The sequence below is a fragment of the Trematomus bernacchii genome, unplaced genomic scaffold (genome assembly GCF_902827165.1).
Source record: "Trematomus bernacchii unplaced genomic scaffold, fTreBer1.1, whole genome shotgun sequence".
NCBI lineage: Eukaryota > Metazoa > Chordata > Actinopteri > Perciformes > Nototheniidae > Trematomus > Trematomus bernacchii.
Genome location: NW_022987735.1, coordinates 249127 through 270474, shown reverse-complemented (window position 1 = coordinate 270474; position 21348 = coordinate 249127). Strand labels below are relative to the sequence as shown.

General features: G+C 40.5%; 1 protein-coding gene across 4 annotated transcripts in view; it reads right to left on the bottom strand.

Moving 5' to 3' along the window:
* plekha5 (pleckstrin homology domain containing, family A member 5) overlaps window positions 1-21348 on the bottom strand; it is an 83235-nt gene that overhangs the window by 50078 nt on the left and 11809 nt on the right. Inside the window, exon 1 of one of the 4 annotated variants that reach the window (XM_034145975.1) lies at window positions 15337-15396. The exons of the other annotated variants lie outside the window; for them this stretch is intronic. The gene's annotated coding sequence lies outside the window, so the exon portion shown is untranslated. Of the gene's footprint in view, window positions 1-15336; window positions 15397-21348 lie in introns of those variants that run through there. 4 annotated transcript variants of the gene reach the window in all.

Sequence of the window (21348 nt, the reverse complement as noted above, 5' to 3'; positions counted from 1 at the left end):
AGAGTCAGGATAACATGGGCAGGCTCAGATGTGTTGATGTTATCAGAGCGCTGTGGTTGGGCTCCTCCACTCCTACTGTCTGGCCTTCAAAGCTCCAGGCCTTGTTTAGTAATGATGCACTGTGTGTGTGTGTGTGTGTGTGTGTGTGTGTGTGTGTGTGTGTGTGTGTGTGTGTGTGTGTGTGTGTGTGTGTGTGTGTGTGTGTGTGTGTGTGTGTGTGTGTGTGTGTGTGTGTGTGTGTGTGTGTGTGTGTGTGTGTGTGTGTGTGTGTGTGTGTGTGTGTGTGTGTGTGTGTGTGTGTGTGAGAGAGTACACAGACTACAGGCAACAGCAACACCTGGGGCCTATACTACGAAGCCGGATTTTCCTAACCTGGATATGTTTGAGTTAGCCGGTTGGCCCAATCCAAAACATACGCGCTCTCGCTAAGCTGTACTACGACGCTGGTTATCAAGTGGATCGCTCAAGCCAGCCGTGTCCTATCTAGTTAGGTGCGCGTTCACATGAAAGGGGTGGTATTTGGAGCATTCGACCAATCTCAAACATGGAGAAGCGTACTGACAGCGCAGCGTCATACTTCCTGAATGAAAAGTGAACTTTAATATTAGTCAAATATGAAGAAGTTAAACTTTAAACATCCATGACTTAAACACTTTATCCAGGATAAAAGCCACATAGCTGCACCTGCAAGGTGAATACAGCTGGTAAAAGAAAAAGCGTTTGAATGCGTACATTAACAGGTTTATGAAATCACTGCCCCGTCCAAGACACGAGTGGATCTGACTTTAATTAGGAGAATTTGACTCGAGTGTTTCGTCAACTTAATGTGTTGCTTAAAATAATACTTCTGCATACAGTATGTGACACTGTGAGTGTTGCACGGCCAGATACGGCTCAGCTGACTCAAATAAGGAAATATATGATACATTATGATGTGATGTGATGTGATATGAATGATAATGGGACACATCGACGTCTGCACTCACAGTGCCGCGGACTGTACTTAATGTTACTCTGATCCGGTTACTTATGTTGTGGCAGATATTTAAGTAAGCTTTCTTAACGCTAATGTTATAATAGTCAGATTGCTCTGAAGATGGGAGGGGATATTTTATTAATTTTCACGTTCACACAGTCAGTTGATTTTTGCCGGCCGTCTTTCCTGCAACGGCAGTTTTTCTGTATTTCCTCTATCCTGTAATATGACTTGATAGCTTTAAACTCCGCACACGGAGCTCTGATTGGTCAGCAGGCGGTGCTTTCACTGAGTTGATCTCTTAGCCTGCAACCTAACCTCCTCCCGAGGAGGTTAGCCGCTCAGCATAAGTTACCATGGAGATCTAGCCCGCTAAAAAGAGAACCAGCGTCGTAGGACCGGAAAGCCCGAGTTTTCCCTGAAGTCAGCCGGCTAAGCGAAAATCCGGCTTCGTAGTACAGGCCTCTGCACAACTCAATGTTATCCATTACAATGGCTCTGCGACAATACAGTTGAGTATCTTTGAAAAGTATAAAATGTTTAATCTGTGTTTATAAAGGTGATGAGTCGTCTGTTATTTCATAAGGCCAGTTTGTTTTGATGTTATAGTCGTTATTTAGTTTTCCTGCTATTTTTACATTAAAAACGTTTTTTAAAAAACGATTTTAATGTACACAATTTCATAAATTCATAGTGTGAATTAGGGCTGTATAATTTAAAATTGTTGTTGTTTTATTTGTCATTGTGATGTCAAAATGCACGATAAACACATCTCAAAAGACAATAAAAGCAATATTTCCCTCAGCATGTTTTTGAGTTAGATACAGGAGGGTCAGCAATAAATTGCACTTTAAAATGTAACTATCATTCATTTGTACTGGTGCTTTTTCCTATCAAATGTATTTTAAAAGTATACGGAAAACAGTAGAAAGGCAGAAATAAGGACATTCTAAGGGCATGTAATCTCATTGTCAAAATACAACATTTAGCAAATATGGCATATTTTCCTTATGAAGATTGAAGAAGATTCAACTAATTGTCATTACGTAGTGCAGGTACTATGTAACAAAACGGTTTCTCTGCATTTGACCCATCCTAGTGTTAGGAGCAGTGGGCTGCCATTATGTACGGCGCCCGGGGAGCAGTGTAGTGTGCCTTGCTCAGGGACACCTCGGTAGCACTTGGTCTTTCCGGGAATTGAACTGGTGACCTTCCAGTTGCCAAGCCAAGTCCCTATGGACTTCGCCACCACCCACCGATTGTGCAATCTAATCATTTTGCTTTTGTTTCTAAAAGCAGTCATACCTTGAATTGCATAATATGTCTTTGCGGCACAGTGCAGGGAAACTGAGCCCATAGAGTATTCTATAGATGAAGCTGACAAGTAAGAGATGTTTAAAAATAAAAACCTTCTCCTCTATTGTAGATTGTACCAATTATCAATGAGCAACAGAGCATTTCTTTTCAGCTACAGTTTGCACTAGGGGCTTCATCCGGTTCTCAGCTGACAGATGCCGAGGAGAAGCTTTCAGACTCATTAACTGCCCACACAGAGTCGCAGAGAGACGGGGAGGGAGAGGGAATCGCTAAGTGTTCACATGTTTATCTACTCTCAGAGGAGCCTCTCCTACCTGCCCACTCGCTCTCGTCTCTGACTCTTTCCTCTTCCACCTACACTCCCACGCTCTCCTTTGTCAGTGTCCGCCACTCAGAGCACCAGCAGGTTATTTACCTGCCGGTGTTCAGAGCAGCTGCAGGTGCAGTGGCTGCAGGCTACAGCACCCAGAGGTAGATGGTAAAGAAAACCGTCAAAATCAGAGCGTTTGCCATTACTGTGCAGCAACCTCTGTTCCAACTGAGTGATAGCGAAGGATTACTGCATGCACCAACACATGCATGACCAGCTTGTCTTCAGGGAGCCAGTGAGAAGATGAGCAGAAGTGGCCACCCTCTTGGTGCATGGTGTGTGGGTGTGTGGGTGTGTGGGTGTGTGGGGAAAGGGGATGTCTTCTGCTCCAGTAATTAGCTGTGTGTGACAAACGGAGCTGAAAAACAACAACAGACTCCTGGGAGCCTGAGCGGCCCATTATCCACACACAAAAGACCAAAACATGGTCCCTCCGGTAACATCAGTGAATCGGAAATTACTATGTTCTTCGTAGAGGTCAAATGTATAACTGATCTTAATATCTGCTTATCGAGCCATGGGATCACATGCTTGCAAATGCTATTTGTATTTGTTAAGTGAAATCTGGAACACTGGATAACTTGAAATACATTTGAAAGCCTTCAGCTAATGTATGACATGGCAGACGATATGAGAGGGAAGATACCAGCCACGATTGATGCTCCCGAACATGACGAACAACAAACAGAGCAGCAGAAAGAAACCTTTTGAACCGTTTCCATCTCTGCAATGGAGACAAGGTTGCCGGGAAATTAGAAATCCCAGCATGAGAGAGGTTTAAGTGTCTGCCCAGACTACAGAGACGAACGCATTTGCATCTGATACTGAACTAAAAGCATTTCTCTCAGTACACTTCAAATGACTGTGACCACTGTATATTAAATAAAGAAGTCAGACAGGATCATTTATTTCTTGAATGTCCTTCACAGTGCACAGAACGTAAAGATACTAAAAACAGATCATCAACTTCCCCCAACAGTGTAGTTCATGACAGTTTTCCAAATGCCTTTATGTGAAGATGTAATGAGAGGTAAAGGTTTTTACACTAGCACACTGGGAACAAAGGAACTAATGAACAACATCAAAAAGGAACGTGGCCATTTTTGCAGAGGCTAATAAAACGGACCAATCAATGAGGAAGTCAAACTCACCGCCCCCCAGGCTGCCAGGAAGTTGAGAGGAGCTGAATCCTCTCGTGAATAACAACACCCCACTGACCATAATTATGTGAGCAGGCCAAAAATCACTGCGCTAATGACACATTGAGAATCGATAGGCGTTCTCTAGGATCTGCCTCATGCAAATGCAAGAGACATGCTAGTGGGAAGCACAGGCAGTGTCCTGGGATTACACCGAGAAGTGAGACTCACAGCCGTGGAGAAGCAAACGTGTGGGAGGAAAATGAGTCCTGCAGATCAGTGAACCCACATCGCGTTTCAAGCACAATGACCCTTGGGGGTGACACGAGAAGGTCAGCAGAGAGCAGAGGGGTCGCACACTCGCTTCACTGCTCAGGCGGCGGCTTTGTGAGCATTGGCAGCACTGACAGTCTCAAATTCCAAAGTTTGCAAGTCAAAACAGCAACAGAGATGCGCTGTAGCATGCGTGCTCTCCCAGCACAGCCCCCTTCAACACAACTCAGCCAAACTCCTGACTGCCTGTGTGCCGAGAGAGGCTTGCTTTTTCCCTTTTCAATTCAGTATCAGAAAAAGGGTAAGAAGCTCTCGTCTCCAGTTGTGCAAGAGGTTTTCAGACATGCTTTACAACTCCTGTAATGAAACGGACAGCATCGACCAGTTAGCAAACCAAACACAGAGTCAACAGTTTGGTTATGAATCATTTAGAGTTGAAAGATACACACAAACACTTCTGGGTAAGCACGGCATCAATAAATGAGGCCAATTACTTATTATATAGGTTAATGAAATCTGATCAAGTCACATACTGTAAATGGTGAGCTCCGAGGCTAGCAGAGAAAGATAAACAGAAGGAGGGTCCATGCATATGAAAACAAAGACAGTGTTTTAATGCAGCACTAACACTGCAGTTGACCTGGAAACGTGGTCTCTGCTCCCTACTGTTTTCCCCTTGAACTGGTATTTATATACTGTGTCCACAAATTCCCTACCATTATCTTTCCTAAATCTTCTAATATGAGTTCAATCTAAATTCACAATTAATTTGAATGCAACATGCAACCCTTACATTGGTTTAATGCAGGTTGGAGGCTACTCTGTAACACTCTGTAATTTCACTCAGAGGGGAATTTATTGTTTACATTTAACCAAGAACCAACAGTGCACGCAGAGAGAGAACTGAAACAGAGACGTTGTTTCGTAGTGAATACGTAATTCTGTTGGATACAGTAATGTACCCAGAACTACAATTGCAGACTTAAGACTGTGAAGAGTAATGACAAGGGATTATCCAGTGTAACTGGGTCAAACGTGTGTGTTGACAATTCATTCAGAAGACTAGTTCAGCAGATATGCCTGTCTCTCATTTCAAACGGTTGTATGGGGGCATTGTGTTGGCTTACTTTCGAGCCACATTAGACATACTTTATTTAATAATGCATTTCCAGTCATTTACTGAGAGGATGGATGGTAAACCTCAGCTACAAACAGTACTTTAGATATAGATACTATACATATATAGTCTACTTGAACAATACAAGCCTATACTAACAGAATGCAGGATTAACCATGGCATGTTATTCACACTGCTCAAACACAATATCTGAAACTGCAAACACTCTCAAGTCCACTCACACTTCCTCCAGATTCACGCTATCTGCAGTGTTATAAGTCAGGCCTCGATCAATACCAGCTTCCACAGAGGACACATAAAAAGATGCACACAGTTCATTGTAAGACTAATGAATGTATTAACTCTTGTCTTTGGGTGTAATGAGTCTGTTGGGAGAGGAGAATGTAGGCCATGCTGCTGATTTGATAGAGCCAAAAACACCAACCCCATCCACATACACAGAGGGTCCATAACCCACTGCTGACTGATGATTATACAGCAATAGGGAAGCACAGCATGTATCATCGCCTCTTCCATCAGCTCATTTCCCTCCTGAGATTACGTTGTAGTAGCAAATTGATTATGGAGAACAGCCATCAGATGCAGAATCAGCGTCTGTCGCACACATGTCCACAATGTACAGTACAGCAAACATAAGGCTATGAATGTTATCGACTCGGAAATGTATCTCTGAATGTAATAAAAGATTAGTTATGTATCCATTCTGAAATTGAAATTGATCTCTAAACAATCGTAACATTATCTTATAAGTGTGTTACTCCAGATCTGCAGCAGATTTCCATTTATCACAACCAGGAGGACCATTTACTCCAAATGCCCCTTTCCTCTTCCTCATAAATAGCTAAAGAGAGAGCGGAAACTGTCTATCCAACTCAACTGTTCTGGGACTACAGAAACATCACCCGGCTATAAAAAGCCTGAAGTTTTATGACAGTCACTTATTTAAAGACCAGGCCGATTGCCAAAAACGCATATGAATGGGGACAAAGAACTGAAATGGTGAATAATTTCTTTTGAATGAGTTAGACACAGAATTACTGCAACAGGTGCAACTACATGCAAGAATGTTATTGTTATTGTTATTGGTTTAGAACGTGAGAGTCCGAATAGTGTATGTTACAACAGCAATGGCTACTGTAGAGGCCAGAGGGAGGTATTCTATATGTATATCTGTGCTTTCGTAGCTGTTGGCTTCTAATACCTACTTTAAGTGCATAATAATGCATGCTACAGGAAAGAAATGAGTGTACTTTGGTACAATTCAAGATACTGAGATACTCACTGTGTCCCAGTTCCATGGTACCTATTTGAGCAGGTTTCGAGTATGCAGAGTGTATACTTGGAAATACCTGGAAATGATGCTTCATCTTTTTAAATGTAATGCATAGAGGTAATGGAGAAGCTACTAAAGGTAGCAAAAATCTGTAATATTGGGAATCAAATGTGACCGTGTGGGAAATTGTGATGAGCATTCTTTCTCCTTTTAAAGGAGAGGTGTCATGGCCATTTCCACTGATCATAATTCCATTGTTGAGGTCTACTAGAATAGATTTATACTGTGCATTTTTCCAAACTCACATTGGTTTCTCATACAGCATCTCTGTAAACTACGTGTATTCACTGAATTTCACTCTCTGCCTTTAACGGCTCGTTGTAGCTCCAATAGCTCCAGCCCCCACCCTCCCTGTGAGCACAGTGTGCTCTGATTGGTCGGGACGTTGTGAGTCGCGCTGAGCTCCGTGGAGGTGTTGTTTCCTTGTTAGCGATACACAGCCAAACACAGCCAAACTCATCCTGAGCACACACAAAGTCACAGCCGAAGTAAAAACAATAAGTGTGGCTTGATATTGAGTAAGAAAAAGGTTGATAAACGCTGTGAGAATGGGTCTGCAGAGAGAAATTCGCCGCGATCCCAACTGTCTGTTATCAGCCTGCAGCCAGGGAGGAGAAATCAGCTGAGCTGCCTGCTCCCTGCACACAGATGTGTGTGTGAGGAAGTCCGTGGATTGGTCAATTTGGACCAATCAGCGGGGGCTTAACGTAACGGCTCCGCGGACGTAACGTAACGGCTCCACGGATTGGTCCATTTCGTTCCGGGTACGGGTTGACATCTTGCCGTACCCGGAAGAATCAAATGGACAATGACGCATCTCCAACGAGGCGTTTTGGGGAGGTATTTTCTGTGTTCGAGTTTTACTCCCTACAGGGTGTACTTTGAGGGTTTTTACTCTGCACACCGTTTACATGCATAAAAACCTTCATAACACACAAGGGGACGGGTAATAACCGGAAAAGCATGACACCTCTCCTTTAAAGACCAAAAGATGAATTGATGCAACTGCAAAACAATCATCAGTAGATCTATAAAGAATGGACAGTAATAGTGAAAGATAGCTGCATTCAGTGGGGTTTCCCTATAGGTTATTGAGCCTGTTAGTGGCGCTGGTAGTAGAGCGAGCTTTTGATCCACTACCTAGCCTTCAGCGGTTCTGAGCATGCTCAGTACGCCTGCCAGAGGGCCAGCTCCTGCTTTGGCCTACTTCTGATAAAACCAATAATGTCATAGGAAGTTTCTTTGCAATGAGTGAGCCTATTTGTGCGTGTGTGTGCACTCTGACAGTGGATGGTGTGCCCTCAATATAGGAGTAAAAATCCAATCTCATCACAACCGCAAACAAATAATACCACCATTGGTGATAGGCATTATTGATCCGTCAATCATCGGGGGCTTTAACAGGCAAAGATATATAGTCATGATGTAGTTGGAGGAAAAGCCACAACCACAATTGCAGGCTGATGGATAAAAAGACTTTAATTCCAGATCAACAGAGAGATTGAAAGAATGGCAGCTCTTAACTGACACTGTAATGAAATGCAATAAAGGATCTGTTAAGCTCTAGTTCCTCTGGTCCCCGGGCTGAGATAGCTGCTAGCGTGAGCAGAGAGAAGGGGCAGCTCCGCCTCACTAAGACATCGGTCCAACTGATTATAGAAAAGATGACCAACAGAAGTGGGTCAGCCACGAGATTGACAGACCAAGATACTTTGAGAGACAGGAAGAGAAAGCGAGAGTAAATGTGAGAGTATAACTTCAGAAAGTTAACCGTGTTGGAAATTGGAATAAGGGCGATTTAACTGTAAGATACTCTTTCATTTTCTGCTTTGGAAACTGTTGGTAGAAACATAAAAGACACAGCACAGCGCCTGTAATCACGCAGGGCGATATGTACATGTGAAAATGTATATTGTAAGATTATCATTTCCTCTGTCTTTATCTAACCAGATGAGCTTTCCGGCAGTGAGCTAAAGAAATACTCATCTTGTGCTGTGGATGTTAAATATTAACATGGTCAAGCTGCAGGAAAGCAAACAGCAGATGACTAAACAAACACTGCTGGGAGCACATATTCCAGTTTGTGTCTAAACAGTTTCAGTCATGTGGAGGAGAAGTGCCTTAGGAAACCACATATGAAGTGACTAAAGCCTGCCTTTAACAGACCTAGATGTTACTGTCTTTTTTTCTCTCAAAGATGCATTATCGCTATTACTGTAGTTTATCCAAGTCAAATGGTGATGCAAAAGGAACGGAAATCTAAGCGCCTAGTCAGCAGAGTGGTTATATCGCATGCCATATAACTGCAGTGGTCGATTCTGGCCTGTATTGCTCATCTCTTTCTCTTCCCTATCTCTACACTCTAAATGCAGCGGAAAATAATCTTTAAAAAAAATCTGCAGTTGATGAAACTTTTCCAGAGAGTTCTGTACTAACAGGGAACAAAACAAAAATCCAACTTCTGTGCAGTCGAACAACAACAAACCAGACGTCACGCTTAATGCTGGATCCTTGAAGAAATGGATTGGCTTCAAACCTCAAACCTGACTGCTGCCTCATCAGAAAACCTAATCCACGCTTACAGATGTGCACGCAGAAGGAGTGGTGGACTTCGAGAACACTCGGAAATGATTGTGCCTCACTCACAGAGTCATAGGCATTTAGTTTAATAATGACATGAGATATTCATCTGACTCACAATAGTGCAGGGAGAAGACTAACGTACTCAGGGGCGGTTCTAGGGGGGTCAGTGCCCCTGTAACACTGACTTTGGACCCCCCTGTAGCCCCCCTGAAAATGAAAAGTTTATGATTAAACTATTTCTTGGCTGACGGAATAGGCGGAACTAACGTTATTTGTCATTCTAGTCGGACCCATTAGAGCGTAAAAACTGTAACTCTAAGTATCTGAAATAAATGTGTACCAATAACTGTATTGCATTGTTTTCTTATGCACAATTACTTCATACTGTCTTTGACTTTTTCGTCCTGTATTTATTGTGCCCCTCTCAGAAAATAACTGGCCCCAGCCTGGCCCCCCCAGTCAAATTGGTCTAGAACCGCCACTGTTACGTACTACTCTTGAGAATTTGACAAATGTTGAACCTATCAGCTATTTTCAGTGCAAGGTGCAGTTAAACTTGTCAGTACTGCTCATAAATAGAATAAGGGTACAGGGTCTAAGTGCATCCCAGACTAAGTCCCAACTGAACTTCCCCATATTCACATTTGACACTCTGCTACACCCTGTTAATCCACATCTGAAATGGGGGCAATCAATGCCAGCTCAGACAAGGGCTTGGCGTGTGCAGGGGAGGGCACAGCTGACAAATTGAGGACAGCTTTCAGTGCTGGGCAGTCAACTGATTCACTGACTCAATCCAATGTGAGTTTGGCATGTTCATGCATCTCTGCTCTTGGCATCTACCCTCATATTCCTCATTCAGACCAACAAAGTCTAATTCTGACTTTATAGAATGAATTCAAATGTGTGCATCCTCTTTGAAACAGGCTGAAGTATTTCCAAAAGTAGTATTGCTCCTTAAAACAGACTAATCAGAGGGAGAGGTCACATTTTAGGAGTGTGTTCAGGGAGTGTCTCCACTTAGGGTGACCCACTGCTGGTTTTGTAGGTGCAGCCACATTACTGAAATCCTCTGAGAAAAAGAACAACAAACTACTTCTGTTGGGGTTCAAACCTCGTTACAGCTCATCACACCCACAGCCAGGCAGTCTGCTCCAGGTTAGTCACGGTAACTGCTTTGGGATGATATTGTTTCATAAAAACAAGCTCTGTGAAAATCTGTTGTAAATGTCTCTGCAGCAGCTCCCTCCGTGTTACAGCCCTCTGACCAACAGCTGCATGTGTCACTGTTGAGTTATAAGGGGTCACAAAGGGAATACACCTACTTCCTGACAAGCTCATAGATAATAAGAGGGGAGGGGGTTGCTTGGAAAGACAGGCGAGAAGGACAAAGAGGCAATTGAGTGAAAGCTTTAACCTGGCTAAACTGCAAAAATTAAATAAATATGAAAAGGACAAATGTGTTCCACTTCTAGTTAAGTAAGGAGAAACTATACACAGACCTGCAGAAAGAATTCAACAATAGGGGTTTCTGTGGTAGCATGGGTCACATGCACCGGGCTATTTCCATCAAGATGGAGTTAGCAGCTAGGTGAGAAGCAGAGCAAGACAAGACAGTGGGAAGACATGTTCCCTGCTGGACACCACACTGTAAACACCTCAAGGTGAAAGGCACCCAGTCATCCTCCTACACTTGGCAAGGCTTTTTATTTTTCTGAGTGAAACATGTAAGTGCCACTTACCTGGATTGATGATGCAAAAAGCACACAGAGTGGGGGCGAGGAGGAGAGAAAAAGGAGAAGAAGCTGTTAGTCAGAGTGCACAACAAACACAAACTATTTCTTAAATTAGAATACATTATGTACAAAGATATATATATTTTATGCGGTGAACTTTCTATGATTATGTTTAAAGAGATGCTGGATGCTATGGAAACAAATCCAACACTGCCCTCCAATGGCTACAATCATTAGTTACACAAAACAACTACAGAACAGTGAAACCTATGACAAACATTAAATATAACATTATGATCACATGACTCCAATAAAGATAATCCAATCCAACTGTATTTATATAGCACATTTAAAAACAACCGAGTTGACCAAAATGCTGTACATCAATAAATATATAAAAAGCGACATAAATACATTTAGACAAAACCGATAGGACAAAAAACTAATGTGTATAAAACACAAGTAAGTAGAATAAGTAGATAAGTAAAAGTACTGGAGCAGACTACTTGGAAAGAATGATGTGAGTTTTCTAAGGGTCTATAACCACAAAGAAAGAGATACAATCAGCTGATATGAAAACTGTTAACTCATACCAGCTTCTAAAACCTATATAATCCTTATGCAATCAATACGATAAGATATCATGCAACTTCTTGTTCCTATTGTCCTGTAAAACTTGTTTTGAACTGGGATTATACAAGTGACGATGTTATGCTACATTGACGCCCTCTGCTGGGCAAAGTCAGTAACTACACTTGGTTAGCAGCGTCATAATAGCACACAGGCTGACATCTGGTCCTAATCTCGCTGCTTATTTCTCACTTTCAGCAGCACAGTCAGCTTCCCCTGCAGCTGGAGCAGGATACAAAGAGAAAGCACGATCTGGAGATGAGCATGGGAATGCATGCAGGCATAAACAATTAACACCACATAACAGGAGGCCTCGGATGATCTCAGTAAATCTATGCATATTCATCAAAGAAATCGCAAAGAAGGAGATTTGTGAGCACAGCTGCTTGACTGTTAAGGCTCATCTATGTTTAGACGAGAGGGCTTACAGACAGAAAGACACAAATCCAAAGCAGAAATGAGATATTTTCTTTCTGTTCACTTTTCTCTCGAATGCAAATATCCAATCAGGCACGCTGCTTATTTTCAGTCATTAAAGTTCAACACATTAATCCGGACATTAAATGCAAATATCCCATTTTTACAGGTTCCATTGTCCTTTTTACTGTCAGACACAAAATACAATACAACGGATGGGATATCTCTGTTGGATAGCTCCAACAGACTGCTGCAGCTCCCCTGTCTCAAGGACAGATACTGGAAAACATTCCTACCCACTGCAATAACACTGTACAATAAATCACCTCTGGCTGGAAGAGAACTCTCTGCTTCATAGTTTCTCTAGAAATAAAACCACGTTGTACATTTTACTCATACATAATCTGTTTCATATTTAATACTCCATAATTCCATATATTTTGAATATATATATATTTGTATATATATATATAATATCTGTATGTATATTTTCTATTTTGTATTTTGACATGTATATTTTATATTTTATATTTTATTTTATTTTATTTCTATTCTTGTATATTTTGTTTTATTGTAAAATGCCTTTTATGCTGCTGTAACAAAAACAATTTCCCAATTTGGGATAAATAAAGTACGATCTATCTATCTATCTATATGAATTGCATTGCCCAAAAAACCTTTAGTTCTGTTATCTTACTATAATTACTCTTGAGGCACATGGGACTACTGTTTTTATTTTGTCATTATATTTAAGGAAATAACAGAAGTCATTTGGCCCAAAGACTAAATTCAGTATCAGAAAATAGCTGTGTCTCAGAAACAACTAGAGCACAATAAAGTATTTGTTATAAGAACTCGTAAAAACAGACTGGCTATTGATCCAAGTGTGATTTCTTATGAGATCAAAAAATGTACTGTTCGATACTATCCAAAGTCTGTCTGAAACAGATTTCAATACAGAGTCTAATAATAAGAAATGTTGTGGAGTTGTCTAATTGTTTCATACTAAATATAGTCTCTGGCACATATGGGTTTAGTAAACGAGTATTATATATACATGAAACATATTACTTTATCTTGGGACTTGTCAAACCCAAAATGTAAGACACGTATTTGGGGTGTTATTGTTCCTCAGACACAGGCAACGTAGAGCACACTACAGGCACACTAGTGGGTCTTCTGATATAAACCTGTGAAAAGGTTTTATTTCACTAATATTACTTTCATGTATATTTACCTTCAAAGAGGCTCAGAGATGATTTAGATCAAAGTCTAGACACATGTTTAAAACTCAATCAGACATTGTCAGAAACTAAACCTTGATCAAAGAATAGCCTACATTCACTTTTGAAAATATCTTCATAAGGAAACCTCAAAATAAGTCCGATCAAAGTTCCTTTCATCTCCATGATGCACGCATAGATGCGCAACTCATTCTGCTAATGGCTGTGCAGGAGGAAAATGAAACGGCATATGCCACACATACAGTACACACAGCACGATTGTCAAGAAATAGCTTTTCACACAAGCTCTGAAAAAACATGATTAATTCTTCAATTTGCAGCAGGTTCACCAGACTCCTCCAGCTGCTTCTGGGGGATCCCCCTGCTGCTCCGGGACCAATTTCAACATGTGGGCCCCTAAAGTCACGGGCCTCCTGTCTATTTGGTAATTTTGTTCCAGTGAAAAATGGAAACTTCACATGCCTGGATCACCTCAAACTGTTCAGAGTGAATCAGCCGCTCAACTCCAAAAATGCGTAGAAAAGGCACCTGTGCTATGTATCTCTTTATTACCCAATAACACCGTCTGACAGAAGAAGCACATCATCGCATTCTCTAAACAGAATCTGCATCATACAGCGATCTCTATAACCGTCAATCCTAGATGTGGACAAGGAAAAACTTTCCAAATGTTTGTGAAATGTAGGAAACCTCAGGAAGAGCGACATTAGAGGGATCCCTCTCCCAGGACAGACAGGTGATATGTGTTGTTGTGAGCACAGAGGAGGATGTCACAATCCCTCTTGCTATCACATAAAGCCCCTATAGACATCTGCTTGCTTTATAAAAAAAACTGGGACACAACACCTTGTTCAGAGAGAGAACATGATCCTGGATTTCAAAATGTTAGATCTTATTCTTACCGCATCCCACTCAGCTGGAAAGCAACAACATTTCTGTGGGAGGTAACAGTTAAATAAAGCCCAGAGAGCATATCTGTAAACAACGAGGAGACACCCTGAAACACTGATGTTGCTTGTGTTTTGATATATTATACATCAATATCACATTACAGAGAGAGGTAATGCTGCCAAGTTGACGGTGTGCAAAGACCACACTGCAGCCTCCAGGGGTTCCCTGCTTCTCTCTCTGACACAGTCTACCTAGTCTAGCGCTTTCTCTCTACTTAACAGGATGCCTTGCTGAAAATACCAACTTAACTTTTTTTCCTTTAACAGACATTGTCTTTTCTTGTTTTTATAATAATAACAATGCAGTGAAAACAATAGTGTGTGTACTGAATTTGCTTAGACACGTGCAGTAGCTTAATCAATGTTAATAAGGGTTTTAATTAATGTGAGAAGTTGCTAAAAATCTATTATTGGACATTTCCTATTATATTCATGTGATTCATTTCACACAAAGAACTGGTTAGAATAAGAGACCCTGCAGTTCAAAGTGTTAAAAAGCTCAGTCGAGCTCTTTCCTGGTACCGAGGATTAGCACATAGAGTAGAATGGGTCGCACAAACATCCAGCTTCCTCTCATAGTCAAACATGTCTTGCAGGGAAAATAAAAGAATAAACTTCAACACTAAATGTTTTCTCATGTTGCAGTAAAGCGTAACAACTTCTCTGTTCATTACAGCATAGTTTCACAGTACTGCAGTAGACCTCACACCACCACACAGATGCTGCTGCCAGATACCTTAGGGAACTGTGACATAGGCCTTTATTGTATACAAAACACATGTAAACAGGATCAGCAGACTTCCATGACTCACAGATAATCACATTCACCATCAGCGTAGTTTCATATACTGTAGGGTAAACGCAGCTTATAGAAAGATAACATAGCATTTGTATGAGCAGCATCCATTAAACATAGCATTACGCTGTCCTTAAAGAAAGTTAGACGAAAGGTTCTGCAGACTGAAACTGAACTTGTTCCCAACAGACTTGCATTGATTTCCTCTTCTGTACGAACTAATTGTAACACCAGGTGGTAATTGAGATAAACTTAAGACGGCAGAGCCATTCTGTTTGCAGAAAAGCTAAAAAAGAAATCAATTTTAAGCAAGTGGCAAACCTACAAGGCAGCTTGAAATACTTGTTTTCTTTATCAAACAAAACAGATGCTTTCTTTAAACCTAAAAAAAAGCATCCATACTAACTCAGTAAAAGTACAAAGAAATGTCATACCTTGTTTGGTCACATTAGAAGAAACAGAAGAAAATCTCTTGTGGTAAAAAGAAATGAATTGTGCAACGCCTACACAGGACAAAGGCTTTAAATGATTGACTCTGCTGGTGCTTGACAATATGCTGCACCTAAGTGCAAACGAGGAAATGAACAAATGAGCCGCAGGGAAACCGAGGTGAACAATGATCCCTCTGTAAACAAAGCACTGTGATACCAGTGGCATTATCATGATGATGTTTGAATTGGTACATTCACCGTAAGCGATACTGTATGACTCAATATCTTCATGCTTATTGCACCATTGATGAGGGCGGTGACTGTTACAGGTTGCATGGAAATACAAATGAAGCAACAGAGCTGGCCTACGTTTGTGATTGGAGGGAAATAAATCATAAAGCTTGAAGGATGTCAAAGATTAGAAACTCCTGGAGTCTGAAGTAAGTTCTTTAAGAACGAATTTTGCGAGAGAAAGTCTTCTTTTTGATTTATTATGCCTCATGTCTGTTCCACTGTTGCCCCACATGCTTTTTCCCTAGCAGAGACCAAGCTACGGCCGTACTGACTTAGTCACCAACACACTGCTTCCTCAGTAAACACTCTAATCTCCCAATGAGTTCATTATTGGTGAGGACACATCAGGTCAATCTAGGTCAGTGTATTCACGCAGGAGGGAAATGAGGCGGTTCAATTTGACCGTTAATGTTGAATCCTGAAGCAAGTGTGTGTGTGGGATTGAGGGTTATAATATACAGCTTTGACTTTTGGGAAAAACAATAGAGGCTTAGCAACACGTGCTAATAACTGAAACCATACTGCATTGAGTTGAGGTTTAGTTTCTCTGTTTGTTTGGCTTCAAGGTTTAACCTTAAGACCTTGTTATGCTTCCGAAGGAACAATGCTGTATTTGTGTATTTTTGAGATGTCTCCACCTGAAATGAGAAACATCAAAAGGCCGCACCAAAGGGCCTTCATCCAGGTTTCACTGATCAAGAGGACAACAAGAAACATGAACACCAAGGTGCATGGATATTGATGTCTGCGTCTCACAGATCTCGTCTAGCCTAGCTCCAGAATTCATAATTGAAATAAAAAAATAATTTCTGGCAAGCATTTCAAATAGGTCTGGTGTTATTTTGTTGAATAGTTCAAAACTTATATTGATGACATTCCCATGTTCAATCAGCAGTAGCTGAACCCACAAAAGTCGACCCATATTCCAAGGGAAAACATATTTAAATGGCTGTCAACTGCTGCTGACACACGCAACAGAATGTCAGCTTTTATGTATCGTATCAAAATGCTGCTCTGGAGTCACAGTTGAAAACTATTTTCAGGTTTTTATGTAAACAGGCTTTGACTTTCAAACTTAGAACCAGATCATTCCTCAACAGCTTCCTGTTATTCCAGTAGTGTGTATGTGTGGGGCAGTTTCAAGTTCAAACTATCTAAACTCTATATACAAATATTGCTGAGGAGGACGTATAGATGTGCAACCAAACTGCCAAAAATGACAACCATTCCTGTCAGGCAGTGTCCTGGCTGTGTTTCTAAAACATGTTTTCAGAACATTGTGACTGTAGGTAGATTAAAGCTGATCTTAAGATTGGCAGAGAGCCAGCTTCAGCTGTGCTTTAGTTCTTGGCAAAGAACACATTTCTTGTGTACACATTTACACTGCCACACTGAATGACTAATGAGCCTCCCTCCCCCATGAATAAACAATGAAAACAAATAGGCAGAGGCAAATCTAACAGCTCTGAATATCTACTTAATGCTGTTCCAAAAGATTACACGGAAACTTCTTATAGATTTGAAGAAAGTTTCGTACTCTTTAAAAAAAAAAAAAAAAGGCAAGTCTGTAGCATCAAGGAGCAAGGCTCATCAAACTACAACATGTCACATTAAATCATGCACATCAAGTCTGACTAGGACTAAAAATACTGAATAAGACCTGAGAGTTATTTATGAAGTTCTTACACAAACTCTCAGCTAAGAGTTGAACTTTTCCTTTTAAGAGAGCATGACATCACTATTACGCAGAAGAACTGAGCCAAAATGTAGTGTATTAAAGATAAGGTATTTTATTCTCAACAGTCACGCTGCACATGAAAGTTATTGAAATGACTGTTATTCAAAGCACCACTTTTCGATGTATTACGACATACCAAAGCAAGCAAGCAAAGCGATCAAAAGGGTACCATACTAAACATGTAAGAAAGTGTTCAAAGTGTTCCAATCGAGACACATAGATGTAGAAACAAATTCACAGTATCCTAGGGCGACCTTAAATGTCTATTATTATGTCAAACCAAAACCTAAATACATTGTAATTATTATGATGTAAGACCAGAAAAGCAGCACATTATTGAGAACCATCGCCTTTAAGCATTGTTTCTTGAAGGGATGAAACAATTACATTTTGTCAAAATAGTTGCCAATAAAGTTTTTGTGAATCAATGAATGGAAAGCTATAATCACAACATAGATGTTTTCACCCACATTACAAGAGGATGGGACGCAAATGCAGTTTACTATCCTAGATACAACATTACATCTATATCATCTGCACCAACAGCAATTGACTGTGATGTTGGTGCAGACAGTAAAGTCATATTAATATCATGCCTCATCTGTCTTCCACTGTGACATACACCGGTCACACACACACACCCACAAACTCAATAGGGACCGTTATCAGTCTGGTGGCAGGTAGTAATAAAGCTGTCACAATGGGGAGATGAAACACTTGAAATACTAAATCGTGCTACCTCTCTGAGACTAGACTGTTACACACCTGAACTAAGAACATCCAAATGATGTATCACTTGTATATAGACTCTTATGGCACTACTTCTATTCTATTTTATTGTATTTACTTGCACTATTCTATCTGTTTTATTGTGTTGCACTGATGGAGGAGCCTGTGACCTAAGATTTTCATGGACATAACTACACTGTAGCTATGTACGTATGACCAATAAAAGCCTTGAATGTGAACCTTGAAATCTCCATGAAGCAGAGTCCGAGCAATCAGAACGTCACACTCATATTATAGGGTGTGTTTATATGAACCACCAGCAGAGGTCTTACAGTGAAGAACAGTGGGCTCCCCCTCACACAGAGAGGAGGAGGAATGTCAGCACACATTGGTTTGTGAATAGCAGCACAGAGGTGGGAAGGCTGCATTTATCCTTAAGCAACTAGTGCTCATATGTAAACCAGACTGAGGACTTGCAGAGACATCCATCCTTACTGCTGCAGAAACATATTGCAGGGAGCTGATCAGACTGACGGATCACTGTGGGGTGCAGCCATCTCTACGGTTATGAAGCCCCTGTCAGCTCACTCCACTGTGGCATCATCTCTCACACACTCACACACACCGTCTAGTAGAAACTGAAAGCAGGCTGCAGGGAGCCCAGCTGCAGTGTAAAGAGAACACATTGATTTCCTTGCACCTAGTACTTAAAAGGTACCCTGTGGAGGCTTTAATCACTATTGGCAAGGTAGAGCTTTGTTTTAATGAGCATGTCCCTGTAACGTTTGTATTCTGAGCTCTGCAACTATGTGCACAAGTACACACATGCATGCACACAACAAAAGTGAGGGGTAAAGTTTGACTAATTTATATGACTGTAGAGCGTAGGGTTAAATTGTTGTACATACATTTTGAAACAGCAAAGATCAAAAAGTCGATTTTTACTATGAAGGATTCAACATATTTAAAGCAAATGCGTTCCAAAATGAAGGTAGGAAATAATATAATTATAAATGTTTCTTACAGTGCAAACCTGATTTAACAAATCTATCTAGGCAAGTGGATACGGAGGGAAAGGACGGACGAATTGTTTTATAAATATGATAAAGAAGATTATTCTATTCTATTATTATTTTAATTTTTTTACTTTTTATTGCTATTTTATTTCTATTTCAGAAATATTTTGGACTGTTTACTTCTTGTGTCTTAATTTTTCTTATGTACATTTCCTTGTCTTTTATGCTGCTGCAATGCAAACACTTCCCAAATTGGAATCAATAAAGTATCTATCTATCTACCTATCTATCTATCTACCTATCTATCTACCTATCTACCTATCTATCTACCTATCTATCTACCTATCTATCTACCTATCTATCTACCTATCTATCTATCTACCTATCTATCTATCTATCTACCTATATACCTATCTATCTACCTACCTACCTATCTATCTACCTATCTACCTATCTATCTATCTATCTATCTACCTATCTACCTATCTATCTATCTACCTATCTACCTATCTATCTATCTATCTACCTACCTATATATCTACCTATCTACCTATCTATCTATCTACCTATCTACCTACCTATCTATCTACCTATCTACCTATCTACCTATCTATCTACCTACCTACCTATATATCTACCTATCTACCTATCTATCTATCTACCTATCTACCTACCTATCTATCTACCTACCTACCTATATATATATACCTATCTATCTATCTATCTACCTACCTATCTATCTACCTATCTACCTACCTATCTACCTATCTATCTATCTATCTATCTACCTATCTATGCACGTATCTATCTATCTATCTATCTACCTATCTATCTATCTATCTATCTATCCATCTATCTATCTACCTATCTATCTACCTATCTATCTATCTATCTACCTATCTATCTACCTATCTATCTATCTATCTATCTATCTACCTATCTATCTACCTATCTATCTATCTATCTATCTATCTATCTATCTATCTATCTATCTACCTATCTATCTATCTATCTATCTATCTATCCATCCATCTATCTATCTACCTACCTATCTATCTATAGAAAACAAGCAGTGTATTTCTGATGAATGTCTGAAATGAGACATTGGGGTAACCTTATGTAGCATCCTAGCTGTGCTTTTCTTCTGAGCTCTCTGTAAATCACCTGACCTCAAACAGACGGCTACAACTCCGGGAAGCAGGAAACATGCAGCGCCTCACAGGCACTCATTTAGATCAAGGGATGCACATTTTAGCAGTTTGTTTTCTCCAGGGTTTCTGTTTGCTGGACAAACGGCTTGTGTTCTTTGTAACAATTGAAGTACTTTTTCCTGTGACTTTTCCACAGTATAGCACATTCTTCCTATGGTCACTCCAGTGATGACATTAAGCGTGCGAGAAACACGAGGGGTGCAATATCAATCACAGCGGGTATACATTATTCAAAGAGACACTTGGCGTGGAGTACAATATTTGTTTAAGAGAGGACAGCCACATCTGAGGACAGAGCGTGGGAGAGGACAGCAGAAGACTCACTGCTCAACAGTTGAGCAATAAGTGCAGTGTATTATCCAATCACTGCCACTCTCTGCATCCCTCCCTGTCCCCAGAAAGAGAGCCATATTCCCGGCTAGTAATACGCTGTAAGCATACACAGATATTGTCAGGATGGAGATATTTTGTTAAGTTATTTCTTTCTAATCTAATAGTACAAATACAACTCTAAGAACTTGGTATTTTTTGAGAAGTTTTCAGCCTATATGTGCAGTGCCCCATTTAGCAGCACACTTTACAGTCATGATGGGCTTCACACTACCTGAAACCCCACAGACATATGAGAGGCAGCAATAAGTGGTTCTAAAAAGCTGTTTTACTTTGGGTTATGATATTACATAAGGTCTTTGAAGATGAATGGCTTCTACAAGTGCCTTGAAGATGGACAAGAGAAAACGCTTACCAGTGCATCTATTCTCTTCTGAATTGATTAGACCTTTAGATATAAAGTAAGGGTTATCAAATCAACACATGTGGCAGCCAGCCACTTTTTCTCAATGATATTGACACTCACTATGAAATGGCTATCGTGAGCGGAAAAAATCATCAAAGGCTCCCACCTAAGGAGCCAAAAGCATTTTAAGATGTCGCTGAGCTCAAGAGATTGGAATTGTGAGAGGATTAAAAACTTAAGAGAGGAGTCTCAGAATGAAACAATGTCCTGCTGATACAGTAGCATACATTA